Here is a 6,382-nt window from a genome sequence, read left to right as displayed (position 1 = left end):
GTTTTTGTATGCGGCTTTATTAACTCTATTAAATATATATATTTTTACATTGTTTGCAAACTGATATGTGACACGTATTAATGCCAAAATAAAATGTTTTTTGTTGTTGTTTTTGCAAAACGTGGGGCTCAAAACAGGTGGGGCACCTGCCCTGAATGACGGGTCGCCACTGCTGGTAAGGTTGAACGCCTCCTCTCCTACTCAGCCTCCTGAAAAAAGCTTCTCCCAAGCGGGTGTGACACCTACTCCCACTGCCTGCTGCACTGCTGCTTGGATCCCACCCGGCGATCTGCTCCCCGTCGTCTGCCCTGGCCTTTCTCCCCCTGTCTGGTACAGGTACCCCCGCCACACTCCCCCCTCTCTCCAGAGCTTTCACTCGCCTCCAGCACACACACATACACACACCGCAGACTTTGGACTGATCTGAATTTTATGTAGGCTAATTAACTTGTAAGGTTTATTATGTGAGCTTTACTCAGAATGAACTAGTATAGGCCTACTATTTATTTATTTTATCTCAGACTTTTATAGCCTACTGGACTCATAGAGAGCTACTCTTTCAAGTTATTTTGTTGGGGTGAGTGACACTTGAACTTACAATGGCTAGCCCCAAGCTGTTTTATTTTTTTATTGTGCTTTATATGCTATTTGCTATGAACTTGCTCGTTTACCCGACCGTGGGACAGACTGTTTGTTCCCACACTCGTGATTCTGACTCTGTTGGTTACACAGACTCTTGGCCTCCCATCTAACCACATCTCGCCAGCTTTGTATTCATGCTACCTGATGAAATTTCTGTACAATATGATATTGTTGACATCTGATGCACATTCAAATGTAATAAAAAATCTACACTGCAGAGCTTTCCCTGTCCTCTGATTGTATTACTGGTGATGATATCTGGAAACGTGCATGTGCACCCTGGCCCGTCTACTGTTGCTAGCCGCAATTCTGACTTGTGCTCTGATTTCTGCTTCACTGATTTCTGCTCTTGTAAAAGTCTGTTTTTTCTGCACGTTAACACTAGAAGCTTATTACCTCAAATTGATCAATTGAAAGTGTGGGTTCACAGCTCCAATCCAGATGTGTTGGTCATTACTGAGACGTGGTTTAGAAAGAGTGTTCTGAACACTGACGTTAACCTTTCTGGTTATAACCTTTTTCGGCAAGACAGATCTTCCAAAGGTGGTGGAGTGGCAATCTTTACCAAGGAATACATTCAGTGCTTGGTTGTCTCCACCAAGTCTTTCCCCAAACAATTTGATTTGCTGATTTTAAGCATTGAGCTTTCAGATAGCTTTTTGTGTTATCGTCCACCATCAGTACCGGCCTGTACCCTACCTGCCCTAAACTCTCTCCTGGCCCCTTACACTGAGTCTGAATTTGTCCTGCTAGGTGACCTAAACTGGGACATGCTTAAACCACCTGACCAAGTCTTAAAACAATGGGACTCCCTAAATCTCTCTTAGATTATTACCTATCCCACAAGGTATGACTCCAAACACACAGAAAAGGAAAATGAGAATTAAAAACAAGTTCAGCCCCTGGTTCGACCGTGATCTGGCAGAGTTACTCCACCTCAAGAACACCATTTGGTGAAAGGCTCGGCACACAAATACTCGTCATTCAGGCAAATTAGAAAAAAGTGCACTCAGGCTATCCGGAAGGCTAAAGTTAGTTACTTTAAGGAACAGTTCTCTCTCTGTGGGTCTAACCCCAAGAAGTTCTGGAAAACGGTGAAAGACCTGGAGAATAAACACTTCTCCTCACAGCTGCCTATGTCCCTTAATGTTGATGATGTGGTTGTTACTGACAAGGAGCGTACGGCTGAGCTCTTTAATCACCACTTCATTAAGTCAGGATTCCTATTTGACTCAGCCATGCCTCCTTGCCCGTCCAACATTTCCTCATCTCCCAGCCCTTCTAATGTGACTAGCCTTGATGCTCCTCCCTCTTTTTCCCCTGCCCCGCTACAAAGTTTCTCCCTGCAGGCGGTCACTGAGTCTGAGGTACTAAAGGAGCTCCTTAAACTTGACCCCCAAAAAACATCTGGGTCACATGGTTTAGATCCTTTCTTCTTTAAGGTTGCAGCCCCTATCATCGCCAAGCCTATCTCTCACCTTTTTAACCTGTCTCTCCTCTCTGGGGAGGTTCCCCTTGCTTGTAAGGCAGCCACAGTGCGTCCTTTATTTAAAGGGGGAGATCAAGCTGATCCTAACTGTCATAGGCCAATTTCTTTCTTGCCCTGTTTATCAAAAGTGTTGGAAGAACCTGTCACTAATCAACTGACTGGCATTCTTGATGTCTATAGCATTATCTCTGGTATGCAATCTGGTTTCTGCTCAGGCTATGGATGTGTCACTGCAACCTTAAAGGTCCTAAATAATGTCACCATTGCCCTTGATTCTAAGCAATGTTGTGCTGCTATTTTTATTGACGGCCAAAGCTTTTGATACGGTAGACCATTCCATTCTTGTGGGTCGGCTAAGGAGTATTGGTGTCTCTGAGGGGTCTTTGGCCTGGTTTGCTAACTACCTCTCTCAAAGAGTGCAGTGTATAAAATCAGAACATCTGCTGTCTCAGCCACTGCCTGTCACCAAGAGAGTACCCCAAGGCTCGATCCTAGGCCCCACGCTCTTCTCAATTTACATCAACAACATAGCTCAGATAGTAGGAAGCTCTCTCATCCATTTATATGCAGATGATAGTCTTATACTCAGCTGGCCCCTCCCCAGATTTTGTGTTAAACGCTCTACAACAAAACCTTTCCAACAAGCTTTCTCTGTCCTTAACCTTGTTCTGAACACCTCCAAAACTAAGGTAATGTGGTTCGGTAAGAAAAATGCCCCTCTCCACACCGGTGTGATTACTAGCTCTGAGGGTTTAGAGCTTGAGGTAGTCACCTCATACAAGTACTTGGGAGTATGGCTAGATGGTACACTGTCCTTCTCACAGCATATATCCAAGCTGCAGGCTAAGGTTAAATCTAGACTTGGTTTCCTCTATCGTAATCGCTCCTGTTTCACCCCAGCTGCCAAACTAACCCTGATTCAGATCACCATCCTACCCATGCTAGAATACAGAGACGTAATTCATAGATTGGAAGGTAAGGGTGCTCTCAAGCGGCTAGATGTTCTTTACAATTTGGCCATTAGAGTTTCCACCAATGCTCTTTATAGGACACATCACTGCACTCTATACTCCTCTGTAAACTGGCCATCTCTGTATACCCGATGCAAGACCCACTGTTTGATGCTTATTTATAAAACCCTCTTAGGCCTCACTCCTCCCTATCTGAGATACCTACTGCAATCCTGATTCGCCACATACAACACCCGTTCTGCCAGTCACATTCTGTTAAAGGTCCCCAAAGCACACGACTGGAATGAGCTGCAAAATACACTAAAACTGGACAGTTTTATCTCCATCTCTACATTCAAAGACTCAATCATGGACACTTATTGACACTTGTGGCTGCCCCATGTGATGTATTGTTGTCTCTACCTTTTTGCCCTTGGCGCTATTGTCTGTGCCTAACAATGTTTGTACCACGTTTGTGCTGCTACCATGTTGTGCTGCTGCCATGTTGTGTCACTAATGTGTTGTTGTCATGTTGTGTTGCTACCATGCTGTGCTGTCATGCATTGCTGCCATGCTGTGTTGTTGTCTTAGGTCTCTCTTTATGAAGTGTTGTGGTGTCTCTGTTGTTGTGATGTGTGTTTTGTCCTACTTTTAATTTTTTACCCCAGCCCCAGTCCCCGCATGAAGCCTTTTGCCTCTTGGTAGGCTGTTATTGTAAATAATAATTGTTCTTAACTGACTTGCCTAGTTAAATAAAGGTTAAATAAAATTACACATATACCATTTCTCTCCTGTTCTATTGGTTTTCATTTCAACTTTCTTTCGTTTTCCAGAAGCCAAATGCACAATCCTAGTCATTTTAGCAACCCATCCTAGTTGTTGCATCTTTAGATTCACCCTCTTTCTAAGCTTCTAACTGAGATGTTCATCTCTGTCATATACTACTGGCATCAATCAGGTGAGCTGTTTAGAATGGTGTTTTCCCGCGAATTGCATTTTAGAAAATGTTTGAAAATTACGTTTTTTGGCTGCTCCATTACAGGAGTTGGATGTTCTGTTAAGATGAATTACCATAATGTAAATGTGATTTCTGTCATTCTGAGCACCTTGGGTGGAAGCCCTAATGGGTTACACACCCAATGCATATGGATCCGGTTGTGTAGTTGCGCACTTGTGCTGCCTACGTAATAATAACGGGCTTGTTTGTCAAGGGACATTTGTGGTGTTTTTTGTTCACATTTATCCTGTGTAATGTGTTAATTATGCAACGTGATTGCACTTATTTTTACTTAAATATGTCGGGGTATTTTATGCTGTATTTTTGTTGGAAAATGTTGGCCCAGCAACTTTTACTTATGCCCAGCCACACAGCAATTTCCGACGATGGGTTATTGTCTCTGGTTTTGAATCTGAATTTAAAGAACTGAATGCAGTATTCATTCAATTCAGTTTCAATTAATGAAATACAAGTTTAATTTATGAATTCAATTATTCAATTTGTGCATTACAAATACAAAAATGTAAACGATAATACAATTTCGGTTGGCACTGAAATCGCTCCATATACACCCCCTTACCTTGAATGTATTGCTATAATTTGCAATTCAGAAAACCATTCTGGCACTGTATATGTAGTGGTCGTATATTCATGGGTGCCAAAGGAAGCCAGCCTTCCCGAAATATTTTATCAATAAAAATTATGAAATAATTAATTTTTCGTCTTTCTATGTTTTCAAAATGTTCTGTCAATTCGGAAGTGGCTGAATCTCACCGGAGAAATCATCCGAGCGAGGGAAACAGCGTCCCTCTGTCTCTGTATGTGTATGTGTAGCCCATGTATCTGATGCTGTATGGACCATGCATGTTGCCTTGCGCCATAGCATTTGATTGATTGATGCCAGCAAGCATTTGGCCTCCCTAGACATTTTTTTATATTTATTTTATTTAACCTTTATTTAACCAGGTTAAATAAAATAAATATTGGATTGGTGTGAAGACAAATCCAAACTTTTGTTTTACTTGCACACTCACACGCACACACACACACACACACACACACACACACACACACAGACAGAAATCAGTACCATGGGCAGCCAAATGATATTTACCTAACTTGATTGGACTAAATTGTTTTAGGTATCTTTAAGTTTGTTTTCAGTGTATTAAACTAAGCATATACAGTATAGCCTTGTTGATTTGATGTGTAAATATTGAAGTTGAACTGGTGCTGGAATAGCGGAGTCAGTGCTGCTGTTGTCTTTGTGCTGACTTTTGGTAACTCGATTGTTCTAAATCAGTAGTTGTTTAGTAAACTGCTGAAAACATTTAACTTGCTGGACCATGCTGCAGGTGATATAACTGTTTGTTATTTGCAGTATTTGCATTGTGAACTTGACCGGACAGATGTTGCTCTCCGGTTTTGTAATGAAGCAAACGTATGTGCCACTGTGTGAATTGTCATTTTGTTGTCACGGCCTTATTGTATATCAAGGTAGGTTGTAATATGGCTTTTTTACTGGCTTGGCTTTGCTTCCTCACTGATTTTACCCACACACCGCTACTGTGTATGTGACTGTTTTCCCAGGTGATGTCATACCTGAGTTAGTTTCTGAGAAGATACAAGATGTCTTGAAGCAGATTGTGAGGCCGTTTGCATTAAATAAGGTAAGTCATTGATTGTGCCTAAAATGCAATTCATGTAGGCTAAAACTGATTTACAGGTAAATACAACACCCAAGTTAGTTTTGGGGGGGGGTTCAGATGTAGGTCTACTACACATGTCTGATCATTATTATTGCTTTATTGTATAGTTCAGCTCTTTCAAGGTAATTGATCAGCTCAACCTCTGAATGACCTCTCAACTGGCCAAACATGCACTCCACAGGGCATCAAGCCTTGAAGAGTCAACATAACAAGCGCAACATAATTCAAAGCGCATGTGTTTCATGAACTGACATAGTGACAGTAAACATGTTGGTTATTTCAGTTGTTTTATTAGATGGAGTACTGTATAGTAAGCTTATCCAGATAAAGTTATTACCTTATCCATTCAACAGTTTTATTACATTAACCAAGTGATTTATCACATTATCCAGTTTTATTACATTACCCTATAAAATAAAACCATCACAGTAAGTTATTACAGTATCCATTGTTAATACGTTGTTATAGCCTACCAGTTGAAGGGCTACAGCATAGATATACATGTATGTTGGCCTTATCATATGTTTATTATTTATAATGATGTTCTACTGTATTTAGTTATATCGTCTACAATTTACAAAGCTGCAACTTTTGG

Source organism: Coregonus lavaretus (genome assembly GCF_964263955.1).
Source record: "Coregonus lavaretus genome assembly, chromosome: 17".
Taxonomy (NCBI): domain Eukaryota; kingdom Metazoa; phylum Chordata; class Actinopteri; order Salmoniformes; family Salmonidae; genus Coregonus; species Coregonus lavaretus.
Note: the sequence above shows the minus strand (reverse complement) of the source record.